Source organism: Pan paniscus, chromosome 3 (assembly GCF_029289425.2).
Source record: "Pan paniscus chromosome 3, NHGRI_mPanPan1-v2.0_pri, whole genome shotgun sequence".
In the NCBI taxonomy this organism is placed as follows: Eukaryota; Metazoa; Chordata; class Mammalia; order Primates; family Hominidae; genus Pan; species Pan paniscus.
In genome coordinates, this window is record NC_073252.2 from 114,955,473 (window position 1) to 114,976,892 (window position 21,420).

The following is a 21,420-nucleotide window of genomic DNA, read 5'->3' on the forward strand; positions in this document are numbered from 1 at the left end:
TCAATGACTGACTTTTGTCAAAGTATTCATTGATTCTTTTATTTTAATCATTGCTAAAAAAATGAATCCTAAGAAAACTGACACATTATTTTTTAGATACTAAGAAGTAAAATAGTATGCTGGACTCTCTCCTTGGTAAATTACTAAAATTTAACTGAAATATAAATATGGCTGGTCACTTTGATATTTGTATTACTACTTGTTCATTTGTGAATGAATAATTTCTGATCTACTTGATTAGAACACATCCCAAATCTTTCTCTACATCTACAGAACACCTACCTAACCCAGGTTGATCAATGTCAAAAGAAATTTAATAGGAAGAAACAACATGACTAATGTCTTTCCACATAGGAAACCTATCAGTGTAAAATGGCATTTAAAAAATTTCATCCAGACTATACACATCTCTAAATGTGTTCCTCATTTTGCATGCAATGTAAAATCTTATTAACTGCTTATCTAGATTTTCTTAGCATATGCCTGTCTTGGCAATTAACATGGAGCATTTACTCTTTGAAACAATACCAAATGGTAAGAATAGATATATTAGTCTTGATGTTTATCTAAGCAATATGCATTATGGCAAGAAAATATTTCCATAAAAGAATAACTCTACTGAAAACATTTTAACAAGATACCTTATGTGGTACTTAATTACACTGAATAGAAATGTAAGTATCATGTTTCATAACAATTTTTTTCATAAATACATAAATACATAAAAATACATCTTTGGGTAATATTTTCAGAATCTTTCTATGCAATACTGTGTTTCTCTAGGTTGGCTAGTATTATTGATATGTTACATGTGTTTGTTTTACTTTCCTTCTTCCTTCTATATTGATTCTTCCTCAATTGAAAATTCCTAAGAAAATAAGCATATGTAGAGTATGCGGTGCTATATCCTTTGAAGCAAAGGTAGTGACTTGCCAAAAATAAAAAAAAAAACTACATCTACTTAGGATGATTTTTCTCACTTTTTTGTCTTATATTCCCCCAGGTTCTTACCCTCACATCTTTCCTAACCCCATCCACCATCACCACATCACCCTCCGTAGGATATTTTCCCTTACTAGATTGTCAAGATCTGAAAATCAGCTGTATGAACCCAAGTACATAGCAAATATTCTTAAGATTTATTTTCACCTTTGCATGCCCTCCAAAAAATGAGATCCGCTCAATTCTGAGTTTTTAGCAGATGTTTATTGAAGACATATGTGTAACCATATGGCTTTTGGAAAAAAAAATTGCTAGCAGTGCACTTAATAAAATCTCTCACTGATTATAGTCTTCTGCAAAATAAACTTCCTCTTAATTACATGCTTAAATTTACTTTCTAAATAAAATCTCTGCCATTTTTTCATTCGTATAATATGTGCTATATGCCAAATAGTTTGAAAAGTTAATGCCTGCTTTGGTTTACATAAAGCAAGCAAATGTCTGTCTTTTAAAGGTCTGAAATACAAAAGACCATGGCTTGAAGAAAAGCCATTGACAAAACAAAAAAACAAACAAACACACAAAAGAACGTAATTATGATGTTCAAATCTAATATCTTTGGAAATAAATTCTGTTCTACACATATTAAGACTTATTGGAGACTTCAAATACAATGAAATGTGTGAGATGTTGAAGTACAATTAAGCTATAAGATTTAATCCATAATGTGCTTAGATTTATGTTGCTTAAAGTGTTTTCTTTAAGCCACTTTTTTCTGTCTTGTCCTTTATGCAGATTTTATTAGATAAAGGATATTATGTCAAGAGAACTCCTAAGAACTTGTTTGCATCTGTGAAATTCTGAACAATTGATAATATTTCCAGAAGACATCAATGACAATTTAGTAAGTATTAAAACAGAATTTTATTTTAAAAATGCTTGAAATAAATGTTACTGTTACTTTGCAAGGGAATTTTACTTGCTTCTTGGAACCCAAAAGAAGTTGTGTCATGCAGCCACCACTGATATGATAGCTGTCTTGCCTTTAAAAATTAAGGTAAAAGCAGGATGTGGTGACTCATGCCTGTAATTCCAGCACTTTGAGAGGCTAAGGCCGGTGAATCACTTAAGGTCAGCAGTTGGAGACTAGCCTGGCCAACATGGTGAAACCCCATCTCTACTAAAAACACAAAATTAATCAGGTGTGGTAGTGGGCGCCTGTAATCCCAGCTACTTGGGAGGCTGAGGCAGGAGAATCTCTTGAACCTGGGAGGCAGAGGTTACAGTGAGCTGAGATCACGTCACTGCACTCCAGCCTGGGCAACAGAGCGAGAGCCCGTCTCAAGAAAAAGATTTTAAAAAATTACAGTAAAATATAATTAACATTTAAATTACTATTTAATTAGCTGATAATGTGGACAATACTGAAGATAATAAAGATATTTCATTTAATTAGAATATTTGTTTTCACAAGAATAGAGAAAATGAGATGTAAATGAGATAGAAATTAGATAAATAAAAAAAAAGACAGAAAAAAAGGTTTCTAATAAAGACACATGTCATCAATAATACTAGATATTTATTTGGAATACAAATGGTAAACTTCCTTTATCGTGTGTTTCACAAACTTGACAAAAAAATTAATACAGACATTTTTCTTCCAGAAGGCTTCATTTCTGGTTGCCTTTTTTCCCAATTGAAAATAGAAGTTTGTTTATTTATAAGATTATTTAAGGCATAAAACTATTACATACTTTAGGCTGGGCACAGTGACTCACGCTTGTAATCCCAGCACTTTGGGAGGACGAGGTGGGTGAATCATGAGGTCAGGAGATCAAGACCATCCCAGCTAACATGGTGAAACCCCGTCTGTACTAAAAATACAAAAAATTAGCCGGGTGTGGTGGCGGATGCCTGTAGTCCCAGCTACTCGGGAGGCTGAGGCAGGAGAATGGTGTGAAACCGGGAGGCGGAGCTTGCAGTAAGCCAAGATTGTGCCACTGCACTCCAGCCTGGGTGACAGAGTGAGACTCCATCACAAAAAACAAACAAACAAACAAACTATTACATACTTTATTGTGTATGATGTGATATTTTGAGAGAGATATATATAGTGAAATGATTAAATCAAGCTAATTAACATACTCCACATAAATTCTGGAATGATAAACGTAATTCCAAATGGAATTCCAAATAAACATAATTTTAAATAATATGTGAGTGTTGGTTTTGGTTATTGATATTGTGTCAATAGAAAATGTATTATTTAATGTTTCTCTTAATTCTACTTATTGTCAATTCATTATAAATGTCTCATAGTGCACTATAGCATTGTTGTTGTTTTTTTAACCTGACTATATTTGAATCTTTGGGCCAGTCCACAGATTAAAGTCATGATTGTGTCACCATTGAAATTTCCTTTTATTTCCTACATTTTCCGTTCTCTCTTTATTTTTTTTTTTTCTCTATCTCTGTTTGTGGCAACAGCCTTTACACAGTACCAGCCAGGAAATCACATTTATCTTTGACTCGTCTAATCCATCATAAAATTCTACAATTTTTAGTTCCTATATATTTATCAAAATTATCTAATATTGTCAATCATAATGTTATTGTTTTAGTTAATTTTTTGCATAAATTATTACTATAGACATAATAAATCCTTGATATTGATCTGAATGTTTTTAAGAGGAAAAAGTTAATATTCAAGTGGAATGTGTTGAATTAAAATTATTAAAAATTAAGAAGGTAAATAAAATGACATGTTTTTCCTATTTTATATTTCATTTTTTTTCAAGTTCCAGGATGAAAAATAATATAGGCAAATATCTTCGGTATCCTGGGCTGTGGTAACAAAATCCAATCCATCTGGGTGGCTTAAGCAACAGAAATTGATTTACTCAGTTCATAGTTTTGGATGCTGAGACTGAGTCCAAGATCAAGGTGCCAACAGACTTAATTTCTGGTGTAGGCTCTCTTCTTGGCTTGCAGAAAAATGGCTTCTTCTAGCTGTGTCCTCAAATAGGAGAGAAAGAGACAGACAGAGAGGCGGGGACAGAGAAACAGAGACAGAGAGAATGTGGAGAGTGAGAGAAAGAAAAGAGAGAGAGAGCAGGAGCTCTAGTGTCTCTTATTATAGGGATATCAATCTCATTATGACCCTCATGACCTCACCTAACACTAGTTACTTCCAAAGGGCCTCATCTCTAAATGCCATTACATTGGGAGTTAGGGATTAAAGATATGAATGTTATGGGGTCACAAACACCCAGCCCATTTAAGTAAGGCTACATAGAACAAAATTAATAAACTGAAAAAAAAAAAATCTTCCAACTTTGAAAATTTAGATACTTAAGACATGTGACTTTTTAAAATCTTATAAAGAAATACTCAAAAAGAAAATAATAAAAAGCCTTGACTTCCCAGTCAAGTTATATTCACAAAAAATCATGCAATATGGTGTAACACATTAAAAGGTAATAGTACTTTTGATTTGAGCTGTCATCTTCAGAGTAGAGCTAACTTTTATTTATGTATGTATTTTTGCTAGCTTTATTAAGGTATATTTCACAAACAAAAATTGTATATATTTATAGTGTATGATGTGATATTTTGATATATGTATATATTGGGAGATGATTAAATCAAGCTAATTAACATATCCATCACATCACATAATTACAACTTTCTGTGGTGATAATATTTAAGATCTTATCCCTTAAGGATTAGAGCTAATTTTCAATTTATTTTAACTAAGATAAATAGTTGAATAAAGTCCCAAGGGCCATGACTACAATAACATGGATATATTATGCTTTTACATCTTATTCTCATAAATATGCTTTAAATTTATTTCTTCAAATCTCCATTTGACACTTGGAGGTTACTTTTTAAAAATCTTTGAATAAATTATTTCAAAGCCACTTATTTCTTGTAATTTTTTTGTGGCCCAACTTCAAAGATAGGAAAAAAATGATGAAACAAGAAAACACACAGGCAGATATTCTATCAAACTCCAGACAAAAAGACCTCGGGTTCATTTATTCATCTAGGAGAAATCCTGGATTTCTGTCTTACTCAATTCCATTTAAGTCCTATTTATCACAGCTGAATGTCTGGTGATTCAATACTGGTGATAATGAACAGTGGACATGGCAATGTTTGTAGAGAAGAGCTCATTTTTGATAATGTGAGTAATGAGATAACTTTAAGACATCCAGTTAGAAGTATGAATTAAGTAGTTAGTGAAAAGCATCTGGAGAGTCTAAATTCATTCTATGGCTCCAAATCGTAATTTTCATGTATATGTGTATGTGTGTAGTTTATTTTAGCATGTATATATATTTAAGTATGTATATACTTAATTTAAGTATGTATATAGGTTAAATTTATGTATGTATATAGGTTTACATACATAATATAAAGGTATAATATATAAAACTTAAATTAAGTATGTATACTTAATTTAAGTATGTACACAGGTTAAATTTAAACAAGGTTGAGATTTTATTGGACTACAATCCAGGGAAGCTAAAGGCTGATTCGTAAATTTCCCAAACAGGTTTGTTAGAAAGGACTCAGATTACGCTGAGACACGGAGGCACCTGTGTGTTTATGGGCAAGACTCTACCAGAGAGAATAATGAAATAATATACATTTTAGCATGTATATATTTGACTGGAAGGTTTTTAAGGTAACTTGTAGAGCTAACTTCAAAAAACTGAATACAGTAACTGTAAAAATATACCATTAACAAATATTTTTTATGGAAATTAATCAGTGATTAACCTGAGTGTAGAAACAATTTTGTCTGTAACATGTTGCTGATATTATGGAGAAAAAAACTTTATTTAGGTTTTAAAATGATATGCCAAATATCTTCATACTTCAATAGCATAGGTGAATTTATGTTATGAATGTATTCTTTTCATTGCTGAATTATTCTCTCTGGTAGAGTCTTGCCCATAAACACACAGGTGCCTCCGTGTCTCAGCGTAATCTGAGTCCTTTCTAACAAACCTGTTTGGGAAATTTACCAATCAGCCTTTAGCTTCCCTGGATTGTAGTCCAATAAAATCTTAACCTTGTTTAAATTTAACCTAACTCAACCTTTTTCCCAAAATGTACTGTAAACTTTGCTTTTTGTTTAGCAAGAGGCTGCATTTCCATGTTGGGTGCTCCTTTACATGAACAAAAATTTTGAAATTAATTCATATTTTTTACCTTCAAATTTGAATAAACTGTGATTTCCTTAAACAAGTAGGAAACATTTTATTATGCATCCAAGTAGAAATGTAATTTAGGCAATTATATATGAATCTAACATATTGGTATAAAATATAAATTTATAAGACATGAAAACACTCTGGTGTTGAAAGCCAATGCAAGACTTATGTAAAATTTAGAACTTATGAGGAAGGAGAACTGAGTCTAAAAATTAGATGTGTGAAGAAATGGTTGAGTTTTAAAAAGGTGACAGGAAGGGAGCAAATGGTAACTCACAAATAAAGGTACAAGAGCATGACAGCCTTTTACTCAGAGAAGAAAACATTTTAAAAAGTGATCTGTTGAGTTTAAGCTGCTAAAATGATTAAGCAGTTTATTTAATATGGAGATCATTGGTGACTTTGGTGTTGAAAACCAAATTGCTAGAGCAAAGGCGTGTAATCAACTGTTAACAGAAAAGGAAGCAAAGGATATACATATAGCTGTGAATAGGTTCATGGTTTTTGTAATGAGATAATTGAACAGTTTTCTTCTGATTGTTTTTGTGTGTGTGTGGAAAAAGAAGCAAAGTTATCTGCTTAGAATGAGTACTGCGGAGAGGGTTTTGGAGATATTGTAGATTTGAGAAGAATAATGAAATTGTGTTATAGTCTATGGCAGGAGGAAAGTGAGTAGACTAGAGAAGTGCATGAGGTAATGATAAGGGCCCACTTGAGATTTAACATCCTAAATGGAAAGTAATCTACAATTAGCAAGGTGTTATATTTTCCTCCAGCCACCTTCATTGCTTGACTGAATCCAAAAAGAAGATGTAGAGCAGATATTGACTGGATTTAGAGGCTTTGTGTTTTTTGTTTTTCCCTGTAAAGTACACGGTGGAGGGAGCAACAAGTAAGTTGTAATCAGGTTGGTTACAGTTGATTAAATCTAACCATAAGGAGGGGAGTGAAAATTGAATTGAAAAATCGAATGGGTTTATAAATTTAGGATTAAGAAGTCTAGACTAATTGGGCTAGAATAATAGACTGACATTAGGATAACATTAAGATTGAAACTAATATTGTAAAGGTGATGTGGTTATGGCTACTGATAAAGTCTTGGGCATGACGATAGTAGCAATGGGCAGAGGTGGCTTAGAAAAAAAGATAAATGCAGAGTTACAATTCAGGAACTAAGAGTTCAGGGTTTGAGGCTGAGTGCTTCTGTATTTGCTTATATGCAATGTTTAAATTTAATTTAGATTTAAATAATCAAATATTTCTTAAAATTTTGTTTTATTTTATCTTATTTTATTTTTTTATTTTGAGACAGTGTCTCACTTTGTTGCCCAGGCTGGAGTGCAGTGGTGCGATCTCGACTCACTGCAACCTCCACCTCTGGGTTTAAGTGATTCTCCTGCTTCAGCCTCCCTAGTAGATGGGATTACAGGTACCTGCCACCATACCTGGCTAATTTTTGTATTTTTAGTAGAGACGGGTGTCAACATGTTAGCCAGCCTGGCTCAAACTCCTGCCCTCAGGTGATCCACCTGCCTCAGTCACCCATGCTGAGATTACAGGCATGAGCCACCGTGCCCGGCCAAAATTTTAGTTTGTTAACTAAACTTATCATCAGTTAAAAGTCTAATGCAATAATAATTATAATAAAAAATGGAGTAAATTTTACATAATTCTCATGAGAATAATTAGGTAGCTTTAAGAACAGTTATTTGATGGATGTTTTATGCTGTTTAAGTGCATTTATATGTAATGTTAAATGGCAAAAAGTGAAAAAAAAATTATATAAATTATAATTTCAAACATGTATGAGTCCTAATGTGAATGTACATGTCCTAGAAACACCCACACACAAACACATAAGAGTTGAAAAATGGTGTCAAATTTTAAAAATTACAAGGTTTTAAAATATCTAAATGTTTTTACATGTACATTGGATTTTAGTAACTAGTAAGATCATATTTTATTTAATAGCTTATTTAAATACTTCATTAAAATATTTTTTCCTCATTTTACTCTTTTGTATCTTGTTCATTTTATATTACTATTACAGAAAATAGTAATAAACATCTACTGTTTATATAGCAGCTTAATCATTGGATTATTTTTGTGATATAAATTTACTGTAAAGGCATATGTTGGTCATTTCATTTAGCTATCTGATAAAACATTTCTATTAAGTATATATCTATGTACATATACACTCACGTTTTCAAATGAGTTATTTTTTTACAACAGAAACACAATACATAATCACAAAGGTAGCTTACACCTAGAGTGTTAAGCAGAGGAAAGCTATATTCTTGAATAAGTGCACCAGCATGGCACATGTATACATATGTAACTAACCTGCACATTGTGCACATGTACCCTAAAACTTAAAGTATAATAATAATAAAAATAAAATATATACAATGAAACAAATAATATGATTAGTAGAATCATATAAATCAACACATATATAAACTTAGATATTTAAACATGTCCCATTCTTTTTACAGTATACAGTCAGAATGCTTAGAAAATTTAGGGGATTTAGTATCACCTTGGTCAAGGGATGGGATATGCAAATGTTTACATAAGCCAGGGCAGTAAAATGGATAGATACATCTCTTTAGATTCCATTTACAATGTGTCACCCAACATAAGAAGACCAAAGAGAGGAGCAGTGACTCTACTCTTGCTGACTGCTGTGCAAAAGCAGAGTCAACATGTTCAAAAGGCAAGATATCGACCCTGTTATGTGAAGTCTCCTGATTTTTTTTAAACATTTCAAATTTGTGTAAAACAAATAACCCTGTAAGTCGAGCAAAAGTTATCCACAGATCATATTTGCTGTCAGCTAGTTTGTGAATTCCGGCTCTAGTTCTAATCCTTTTATTTTAGAAAATACATAATTCCTATAAAATAAAACAAGGAGTCTTAGACTGCAGGTAATAAGTCATGGAACTGGAAAAAGCACTGAGGACTCAGGGATCATTCTCTAGCACACCCTCTGTTTCTCTCTTACACACACACACACACACACACACACACACGCATTTGAAAAAAAAATCATTTATTAGCCCCAATTTTTCAAAGCAATCTATTTTAATTGTTTCATGGACATAATAAAAATGTCTATTAATATTTCAGGACATTTGAAGCTACAGAAGTTAGAGACTATTTTAGTCTCTGAATATTGTCATAATTCTGGAATCTGAAAATTCTAATGTTCTCTTAAGTGGAATCTGCTAAACTTTCTCATAAGGACAAAATAATCATTTGAGTATGAAGCATTCTGCCAGCATTAAAGTAAATTATTGTCTTAAAAGCAGAAATCACAGAGGAGTGAAAACTTATCCACCTTTCTATATCCTAAATGGCATTGACATTTGAGGACGGTTATTTACACGGAGGTTGTTATGTGCTGCTTAGTTTACTTATCAAATGTCTATTTTAAATAACAGAATTCCAGAATTTGATTTCTGATAGTTTACAGTTATAAAAGTAATAAATGATATACAATTTTATTTATACCCATGTCATTGGTCATAACCTCCAACTTAACTCTAAAACATTGCTTGTATTCTGACCTCCTTAAAGTCATCTTTTTCTTCATAACCCTCTTGTTAGCATTTCTAAGCATGCCAGTTAACTCAATGGAGTATTCATTGATAGTACATTTCCACATGTACCAAATAATTATCATAAGAAGAATACACAGTAAAATAAACACCTTAATCTGAGTTCTCTTGACTATCCACTGAGTCTTTCTTCTCTTCTCCTGTCCAACATGGCATGAAAATAGTAGTTGGCTATGTTCAAGGGACTACACAGTTTTGGACCAATATAATCTGAATAGAACAATTTTTACATTTTCTTCACATCCAGTTAGAAATAATAAGATATTATATCTTCACACACAAATCTCATTCTCCAAGACTAAATTCAAAATAAGCCTTTACTCTAAAATGCATGTAAAGTACTCCCACCCTAAGTCACCCCTTTTCTCTATATTAGTATTTGATTTTCTTGGTGTTTATATTTTCATCACCTTTTGATATTAAAAAATACATTTTTAAAACAACTGCTTATAATAGAATGTTTTATAGGAGAATGTTAAACCTGGAAATAGTCCTTATGATTTCAACCAACCCATGGCAATAAATACGGCAAGTTTCTACGTCTCTTGGCATCCCAAGTGCACCAGAATTGCTTCCTTGGAAGTGTTATTTACCCACACTATTTTTGAATTTTATAATTTTTCTTGTTTTATTAAACATATGTGATGACAAGCTCTGAATCAATATGAACTGTATTACACACATGTGATAAACACACAAATGCTCTGGGGCTCAGTTGATGTTTTTATGGGAATGTTCTACTCTGCTTGGTTAAGTTTCTTAGTGAATAAATTTTAGATCATATTGTAACTGAGTGGAATTCAAAACAGAAAAAATACATATTTTATTAAACCTTACAGGCATTTTTAAAACACAAGACTCCACTTCTCTCACAAATTGAAATACAAGTCAAGTTCTGCATGTTCTATTGATTTATGTGATATAACAACGTCCCTTAATTCCTGCTCCTAGGTGCCCAATCCATATAGGTAGCCCCTTTAAACCTCTGCATTTAGGTTGAGCAATGCCTGAAGTTCTGAGATAAATCATGCACTTAGTTCATTACACAGATGTTCTTTCTGTCAGGCTGGCTCTAGCCCAAGGCAGATAATTAGATTTTTGTCTTGTCCTAAGAACTGCCATGCCCTTGAGGATTCCGGTGTTTCTGCCTCATTCTTTAGGTTTATTGCTTACCCAAATAGTATGCTAGATGTATTATACATAGCATCTTATTTAACACAGAGGAAAGTGTTGAATTTCTTTCAGAGTAATTTGTTTTAAAATAATGGTAAAATTCTTAATTTAAAAGAGTAAATATTTGTCAAACTGTCACTTCATTTCCTTTAGTGAAGATTTTAGAACAGGTGGTGATAAAGAAATATATAGTGGATATGTGGTTGTTTGGGCTATTGCAAAGCACACTGATCTTTCTTTTACTCAGGCATACTTTCAAACTTTCTTGACATTTACATATATACATTCACATACACATACATTAAAACATTGCGTTATAAAATAGCCACTGCTATCAAGTGTGATGTACTGTGATTTTTTAATTCTATTCTAGTATATTCTTTTGAAAATTAGAAATGTACATATTGATTCTACAACTGACTAATAAGATACAATTTGCAGTTTGAAAGTGCTCTTCAAGTAAGTAGGATTTGACTTTAGGGATGGCTTAAGCTACTGGTGGTAAGGATAAATTCAAGGATTTGTCACTAGAGCATGTAACTCGGTCACATCTCAGGAGATGAAAGTAAACTTTTACTAGGTCACGAGCATAGAGACCAGAGACTTTTTATTCGTTTTGAACTTAAGGGTCACACTTTCATTTCAGAAGAGATAGTGGTGATCTGTAAAAATGTTAAGTTTTAGTGACTTTATTGGTGCCACTGTATCAAGCTTTGTCTGGAATCAGTCATATTTCTGTATTTTCAGGTATGTATAACAATAAATGCATTTTACATCTAAGTGACTTTTTTACTTTCAACTTTTACAAATTTTTTAGCATATTTTTCAAAAGTTGATTTCAGAGAATAAAATTTAAATTATACTTTATGATTTTATCAACTAGACACCATTTAATTGTGGAAAATATGACTGAAAAGAGACATAATTTTTTCAAGGCTCTCAGTTAATGTGAACTATTTACACAGGTCACGAGGTGGAATCGTGCATTTTAAAATGATTGCTTGCTTCAGTAAAATATGGGTCAATACACATTTCTTTATTATAAAAAACTTAAGTTTCTGAGGAGAAAATTATTCTCAAATGACTCATAACTGCAAGTAATGAAAGCTGTATTTGTGAGGGCAGATGTCACACCTGCTTGAAATGAAGATGGCACTTCTGCCATTTAAATGTGAACAGTCCCAGGATATTCTCTATGTGAACCTAAAACCTATTGGAATAAATCTGGGAAACAATTAATATTATCTGACAGATTATTTATAAATGCAGGAATAGAAGAAGATCACCTGTGCCAGGAGAGGTATTCAAACAATTCCTGGGTCTAGTGAGGTGTCCTGTGTCACAAAGGAATTAGTGTCCATTCCATGCTAAGATAAGTTCCAAAGGAGCAAAATGAAACTCAGAGGTCTGGTGTCTGCAGACAAGTCAGAGAGATAAAAGGTTTTAAAAATTGTGAGATAAGTCTTATTTTAGAGATGACAGCATAAAATATGTATCCTGCTTACAACCCATTGTGGGATACTAGACACAGCACATTTTAGCGCATACTTCTACTAAGGAGGGCATTTTCATAAACCACTAGACCTAACTGCTTATAAGAATATGTACTTATCTTTTAGAGTTTTTCTACTAGATAAGGCAGCATGAAATAAAAAATACTTTCTGAATTCTAGTGTTGCCATTTAATGCTTTTGGGATCATTAAAGGCTCTTTATGTTGCCATCTAGGAAAATGACAAAAATATCTAAAATTTTACTTATAATATTACAGGGTTTATTATGGTGATTATATGAAAATGTCATTAAAATGTTTTGTGATATGTAAAGCCTGATATGACTTTATTATTTTACTAGATTTATACAATGAAACGTCCTGTCTTTGATCATTTCTCTGGATTTATACAATGAAAAGTTGTCCTGTCTTTGATCAATTCTCTGGAACTAGTAAGAAATAAAATAAACTATCAGTTCAGAGAGATGGATATGAAGGTTAAATTCCTGAGTTTACTAAACCTGAAAACATATATGTTATCTACACTGGCAACAAAGAAGTCTCCAGGGAAAATTGTGAAATGCCTTTGGAAGTATAGAGTTAATGACTATATGGAAAAGGAAAAAAATCCCAATAGATGACTATTAATCACAAATACAACTTCTACCATCAGTCACAGAATAACGTAAGTAAAAAACATAATTGACATCCATAATTTTGACATCATTGCTTTAGTTACAAAAGGTAGTTGTAATAATTTTAATAAAATTTCCTGAAGGTAAAAGGTGAGGGCTGCAAAAGTAATGATTCAAAAGCTCAAGAATGACAAAACAGTTAGGCACAGTGGTCTCTCCCCATATTCTATCAATCTAGGCATATATTCCTCCGTAATCTTGGCAGGAGTATAAAAGTTTATTTTCTGAGATATTGAGTGAGAGATGCTGCAGTTCAGGGAAAATAAAGCACAGAAAAATATAAATTATGGGGACCTGTCACAACAGGATGACTATATGAGTTTACATATTGAATAATGAGACTCTTTGCTAATGTGTCCTCCTGCTTGTACCATTTGGCCCAAAGATTGCTGTTGACAGGAATTTACTTTTTACCATAAAATTGGAGATTTTTTTCCTGAAATAATTGAACAACTCAGGAGGAAATATATATAGTTACAGATATTTACTGGTATCTCAGCATCGTGCCTGCATTCCTGGTCAAGTAAACCAGTCCAAGATTCACCAATGCACACAAAATATCCAACTTATCATTACCTCATTATTAAATTCAAATAGGCAGAAAATAATTCTCAAACACTTGAGAAACTCTCCACTGTGAAATACTATGATAAAATCAACCAAACAAGTAAAATAGAAACACAGAGAAAGTAGAGACAACTCAGAAAACAGAAAAAAACTTTAAAAGATAATATACCGATCTGTCGAGGGTAATAATGAAAGATTTCTTAGAAGTTAAAAAGAAAATAGCTAGATTAACAAAATTACCCAATTTTATGTTTGGAAGCTACATTGAAGGAACATTCTCCCAAAGAATAAGAAACAAAATCATATTTAAACTACCAGAAAATAGTAAGAATATTAATTAGAATATTGATACAAAAAATTCAATATCAAACTGATAATTGTACCAGAAAGAAACACAGAATGAAAGGAAGAAATCTACCAATATGTAAACACATATTATACCATGCACAATGGTTTTATATTCCTAAATGAATCAGCATACTTCATCATATGAATAAACTTAAGCAAAAAAACCTCTCATCTCAAAAACTTCAAATAAATTATTCAACAAAATCCTGCATTCATTTCAAAAGAAAAAATTCTCTGAAATCTAGTAATAGAAAGGAAATTCCTAAACATGATAAATGTAAATCTACAACACCAATAAATGCCATCACTCAAAATGGTGAAAAATGAAAGATTTCCCCTAAAATGAGAAACAAGTCAAAGATATCTCCTTTACACATTTCTGTTTAACATCATTCTTTTGTTTCTAGCCAGTGCAAAAGGCAAGAAGAAGAATTAAAAGTCCTTCAAATTGAAAAGAAAAATAAAATCACATATGTCTTTATTCGTAGACCATGATTACATAGAAAACTTGTTGGAATCTACAGAAACCTAGTACAACTAGCAAGTGAGTGTTAACAGTTTGCAGGATACAAGATCAATATGTAAAATTCCTTTGAATTTATGTATAGTAGATACAAATGATCAAAAATTTAAAACCTAAAACGTAGTCCCATCTAAAACAACTATAAAATGGGAAATACTACTCTGGTTTAGACATTTGTCCCCTCCAAACCTCATGTCAAAATTTAATCCCCAGTGTTGGAGGCGGGTCTTCATGGGAGGTGTTTGGGTCATGGGGATGGATCCTTATGAACAGATTAATGTTTCCCCTCAGATGTAAGTGAGTTCCCATTCTGTTAGTTCCTGTGAGAGCTAGTTATTAAAAATAGCCTGGTACCTCCCCCTCTCACTCTCTCTCTCTTGCTTTCACTGCCACCATGAGATCTCTGCACATGCTGAGTCCCATTCACCTTTCATTATAAGTAGAAGCAGCCTGAGGTCCTTGCCAGATGCAGAGGCCCAATCTCAAACTTTCCAGCCATCAGGATCATAAGCCAAATAAATTTCTTTTATGAATTATCCAGCATGAGCTGTTCTTTTATAGCAACACAAACAGACCAAGGTAAAACAAAATCTGACAAATTGCCCAAGAACTATACACTAAAAACTAGAAAACATTTCTGAGATAAACTAAAAACCTAAAGAAAGAGATATACCTTATTGAAGGGTCTGAGAACCCACTATTGTCCATTGCTATTCCTTTTAAATTGATCTATAAAATTAATGTAATTCCAATCAAAATCCTAGTTAGGCTTTTTGTAGAAATTGATAAGTTAATTACAAATTTTACAAAAAACCCCAAAATATCTAGAATAGTTAGGGAGAAACAACACTAAAAAGAAGGCCACTTTTATTAAAATCATCCATCCTCTTTTACGGGTGGTGAGTAAGGATAGGAGGAGGTCTCTCTGAAAAAGGTCTACCTTAAACCTCTTTGAACCAAGTTTTCTCTGCTTTTCTCATTATATTCTCTCCTAAATGCCCTATACAGCAGCCTGAGTGTTGGCACCAAGCCCCTCTAGTACGGTCAGGTACTGCCTATCCTAAGGCAAAAACCAAGAGAACTAAGAGCAGCTTTCCAACTGCCTTATTATTATTGTTTTAAGAAACACCCTGCTGCAGACTGTAGTAACCCACATAGTCAAACATGCAACAATTCAAAGAGCCATTTTAACTTAGGGTAGCCTTACAGCTTTTTAAAATTTGTTCTCTATAATTTCTTCAGTGGCTGACCGTGTGGGAGGGAGCCTGTTTAAATTCAGCATCTTGTAAGAAATTTGAACAGACATTTAAAAGATTATTTTTCTTCAAAGTGATTTATAACCTTGGAAGGATGTGATTCTGAAACTGCCTGAACCACCTTTCCTGGCTGTGTCAAGGAAGCCTGTCTGCAGGATAATAGAAAAAAGAAGAGTACAGCAGAAACATTTCTAAGGCATTAAGGTATGTGGGTATGTGCACATTTGTGAGAATGAGAGAGAGAAAGAGAAATCCAGTGACCTTTTTCTGAAGCTGGATATTGTTACATTGCTATCCCCAATGCAACCCTGGATTTCCCAATTACTGTGACAAACTTCCTACTCAATCTGAGTTGAATTTCTGGCTCTGGCAACAATAGAGTGTGGCTTAATGAGCAAGATATTTCTAGATGGGGCTAAAGTTGATATGCTTTTTGTGACACTTTTCAAAGTGTAAGTACCAAGTGACAATAGACTCTGCCTCTCTTTAGCCTGTCCAGGCCTGATATCACAATGACTGACTGAAAATTATTTGATGGATACATGCTACAAAATTTCCAAGAACATCTGAAAGTACTGGGTTATTAATAATGTATGATTCATATTAGAAATCAGTATATATTTTGTTTTAGTTTTGTTATCATGCCTATTTGATACCTATTTCTTAGGTATCAGATTTTGATTGTTATTATGTATACTATTTTAAACTGACTAAATAAAAATTTTTAAATAGCATATTTTTTAGTTTCCAAAATAAAGAAATTGCATTGTAGTACACTTGACATACCAGAGACACAGTTGATTTATGTGACTTAGCATTAAACTCATCTGAAGATCTCTTTTGTTTTCTCTTACTATATACAAGACACTTAATTAATATCCCCTCCATCTCCCTCCCCTTACAGCTAGGATATGTGCCCAGGATTTAGTGATGACAACCATATTTGGAGACCAGAGGATGTGGAGACAACAGAGTCAACCCTGAGATTCTGACCTTTGTATTAATCAGGCACTAGGATCAATAAATAAAAGAATTATCCCATTGAAGCTCATCTCTGATGGATTGTCACAGCATGTAGCTGGACAAGTGTATTAGTTCATTCTCACACTGCTATACAGAAATACTTGAGACTGGGTAACTCATAAAGAAAATAAATTTAATTGACTCATAATTCTGCAGGCTGTACAGGAAGCATAGTGGCTTCTACATCTGGGGAAGCCTCAGGAAACTTACAATCATGGCAGAAGGCAAAGTGGGAGCAGCATCTTCACATGGCTAGAGCAGGAGGAGGAGAACTGCTACACACTTTAAAACCACCAGATCATGTGATAACTCACTCACTCACTATCATAAGAACAGCACAGAAGGGATGATGATAAACCATTCAGGAGAGCTCTCCCCTTTTGGTCCAATCACCTCCCATCAGGCCCCACCTCCAACCCTGGGGATTACAATTCAACATGAGATTTGGGTGGGGACAGAAATCCAAACCATGTCAATGAAACCCAGTGTTATTTACCCACAGTGCTGCCGTATTTTAAGGCCTACCTTGGCACAATCCCCTCCTTGAGACACCTGCGAGTTCCTGCCAAAATGTTCGCAAACTTGCTAATTCCTGCCTCTTTTTTGTGGGAGGTGAAGGTGTACTATCCATCAGTAGGTTCTGTGTCCTCCAATATCTGAGTGATAAATATTCTGGGATTTTGTGAGTTCCTGTTTCCTTGGGGAGGTAAGAGGATAAAAAGGACTTATGTGCATACCTGATGAAATGTCAGGCGATATCCTGTACCATATTAGAGGATAAAACCATGAGAAACTGGTCTGGATGATAATCTTGGCAATATGGGATTTATGGGATTTGGGGTACTACTGTGAAGTGACATTGATTGTACCCAAAGCTTTAAGAGCTGGAGACACATACATGTGTTGTGTGCACACACACACACACACACACACACACACATATATGTATAGTATCCCAATGCTTGGATTATGATGGTTGCTTATTGAATGATAGCAATCAGAGTTGTTACTGTTATTATTACCATTACTGATACTACTAATACTGCTGTCACTATAGTTTTACCTTAGCCATACTCAGATTATGTTTTATGGAAATAATAATGATTAATCTATAAACTCACTAGCTAGTTCAGTCTTCCATTCCACAGAGAACTTCACCAGCATAGCGTCCTACAACATAAAACATTATGCTTTATTTTATGATACACTTTAAAAATTTTTATTAAATGACAGAATGAATTCTAAATGTTGACAAAATTGTTCCGAGGTATGCATTCCACATGGCTATGAATCCACGTGATTCTGTCATTATGAATGGAAAAGAAAATGAAACAACTAATTAGAGCTAGTGTTATTTTAATTCAACTTTGGACTTGTCCATGCTTTGAATTTTAAAAGCCAGCTCTCTTGTTTTTCGACATGGTTCTTATAAATGCAACTTTGTTTGACTCTGTCATAGGCAGCATTAAGATGGAAGTTACAGATGTTCTTAGACTGTGCTTACTCAAGCATTGCCAGCCACTGGAGGGTGGCTCTTGGCAAAGGCAAAGCTGTCAAAACTCACAGGTTGTGCCCATATGCGAAGGCTTGTGCCTTTTACTACATCTCCTTTAATTTCAAACATTTTGGAACCAGTGGCTCAGAACACAATATCCTGTAGAGCTCGGCTCATACTTTGGTGAAAGGGAACAACTTTGCAGATGATCAACTTTTACAATTTCTGTTCATCGTGTGGTTGATAGAGAAACAATGAAAATCGACAGTGTATTCTTTTCTCCTGCTTTATCTTATTTTAATCCGGGGTCATGTAAAACTTGCTAAATCCGTTGGGTTTACAAGTTTTCAGGTGAAACTACTGTTGTTCCTGTACTTTTCCTGTGAAGGTTACAGAATTTTTCCACAGGCCCCACCTCTCCCTATTCTAGGCCAGTGAGCTGAGAACAATCAGAAAGATATGACTGGCTGCTGGATTTTACCCTGTGATTATGAAGATGAAGGGAAGATATGTGTCTAAGTGATGGTTTCTTACTGTAATTAGAAAGAAGTACAATTAAAATTTCTACTTACTTTAAAATAATCTTAAACAGCTCTATTTTATGCAGCTATGAGTCTCTACTTGGAAATTTATACTGTTGTTTGGCTGCTTTGTAACTGACTTGAGGCAAATGGTTAAAAAATAGCACAAAGTACACAACATCAGTAAAACCTAATGAAACAAATTTTGCAAATGATAGGAGCCCTGATAATACATGAGAAAGAAGAGAAAGAATATGAGACACTATTGTATGAGAATGGCTGAAAGTATTACTATATACAACAAAAGATGGTAATAAAACATTTGTGTATAAACTTAAATATATTAGATTGGAACACACAAAAATTAGATCTTTTTAAAAAACCAATGGTTTAATATTGATTTTACAATAGTGCTGAGATGAAGGACTTTGGAATTCCAATTTTTGGAAACAGCAGCAGTTAGGTACAATCAATACATTCATGAGGCGAAGATACTGCCTAGGGGAAGCTCTCTGGCCCGGATTTGTCTCTGTCTCTGAAAATATTTTTGAAAGGTTCTTCACTTTTAAGGACCTATTTCATTAGGTTGATTCCTAATCAAAGATAATCCCCTAATCTTGTGATCCTTAATTTAATCAAATATTCAAAGTACCTTTCACCATGTAGAATAGGATTTCTGCAGATTCCACAGATTGACATGTGAACATCTTTGGGAACCTTAATTCTGACTATCATACTTAGATTTGTTTTTTTTTTTCTTTTCGTGGGTTCTGCTAGGTAAATTAGTATAACCTTGAGTGTATGTGTGATTATTAGAGTAAGGTGTAACATATTAGCAAGTTTTATAGAATTTCTCTCAGATAATTCTTAGATTATATATATATATAGTAAGAAATATGCTCTTATGCTTGTTATATAATAACATTTTATATAATTGCACATAGATTTTAGTAATTAGTTCTTACAAATTGTTATGTTTGTATAGTATATCAATAAGTATTTATTTGTATGAAGATGTCAATTGAAAGCAGCAAGAAAGTAATATATGAGAAGCACATACCATGTGGAAGCCATACATATGCTTCCATATGTATGGAAAATGCTAAGTCAAATTTTCTTTAATTTTTGCTTTCTACATTTTACAGAGAAAAGTATTAAGGCTTAGAGAAGTTTTTAAAAAAATATTGCCTGATTTCTACAGGATGCAAATGCTGAAGTCTGGATTTAAATCCAAACAAGTTGAGCTTTAAAAAAACCATATTCTTTCTAAAATACAGCACTACCACCACTGGATATCAAATGTTCTTTGGAAAATTTAAGTCACCTTTAACATTAATTCCAACAGGCTTCCAAAATAGTTATGTGAATGGATTAAGCTATAATATGATTCAGTCAGTATCTTTCGTGACCACTTTATTTAGTCTATGAATGGATATATTTGCTAGGTTCTAATTTTCTGAGGCTGCAAAGCAATTACCTAATTTCAGTTGCTGGAATGGTGTGGTGCATATTTGACAAATAAAAGAACAGTGCACACTTTTACATTGTGGTCTCTGAAGATCAGTTATATAATGATTTTTTCCATCTGCTGGAAAATATTACAATTATTGTCTCATCAAACACTCTGTTACACTTCAAGTAAAACTTCAAGAAAGGATTCTATGCTATTTTGGTGTATGATTTCCTTGAAAACCATTATTGATAAATATAATGATTCAGTCATAACACATATGCTTTAAATAAAAGTATAACACTAATATTCTACATTCTATGCATGTAGAAATGTTGCTCTTTGGATTATTTTTTTTCCTGGTCTAGCTAGATTAATATTTTAAAATTAGTATCTCACAATAGAATTTATGGAAAATTCTTTTTTATCTGACCATTCCCTGGACTACTTGTCTTTAGATCTAGACTATTTTGAATAGGAAAAGGAATAAAGGGCATTAGAAAACCAACAGAGGAAAGAAGAGAAAGAAAACTTAAATAGAATGAAAAATCATTACGAAATTAAATAAGGTAAAGGTAAAGATAAAGAAGGAATAAATGGAAAGAAATAGGGCAAAGAAGGAGACTTTTCCAGACTCATTTTTGTAAATAATCTGTGACAGCTCACCTTGTGGAAGTGGAGTGGATGCCCAGGGCTGGAGTTGATTGGCAGCTCTGACTTTGTCTTGGGAATATCTCCCTGCAGTTGCTATTTTTACACAGCGGCTTGCTCTTAGTGGGGCCAATCAGAATTGTCTCAAAGATGATCTGGCAACGCCCAGATTCTTAGGAACTATCAAATAGGAATGCAAATAATTATTTGTTCTGGAACTATGAAAAAAAATAGTAGGAGGTTTAATACTATGGCTAAGGTTTAGTACTCACAATACTAAGTCAGAGTACAAGAGGCTAAGCAAACATTAAGAATGACCTCTTGGTGCTTTCTTCATTAACTACATAGGTTTTTCAATGTTTATTTTCCCCTCAACCTACTTCAGTGGCTTCTTGGCACACACACAAAAAATGTGAGTTAAAACTTGGTGTATATAA

At 33.2% G+C, this 21,420-nt stretch overlaps 1 long non-coding RNA gene across 2 annotated transcripts in view; it reads right to left on the reverse strand.

Annotated features, from left to right (window-relative positions):
* Positions 1-21,163, reverse strand: part of LOC117980037 (uncharacterized) — a 99,999-nt gene extending 78,836 nt beyond the window's left edge. Inside the window, exons 1-3 of one of the 2 annotated variants that reach the window (XR_004671164.3) lie at positions 20,999-21,163; positions 17,988-18,036; positions 12,250-12,377 (exon numbers count right to left, since the gene is read on the reverse strand). This is a non-coding gene — a long non-coding RNA (uncharacterized LOC117980037). The remainder of the gene's footprint in view (positions 1-12,249; positions 12,378-17,987; positions 18,037-20,998) is intronic. The other variant, XR_008625214.2, reaches the window with a different exon arrangement.
* Positions 21,164-21,420: the final 257 nt, after the last annotated feature.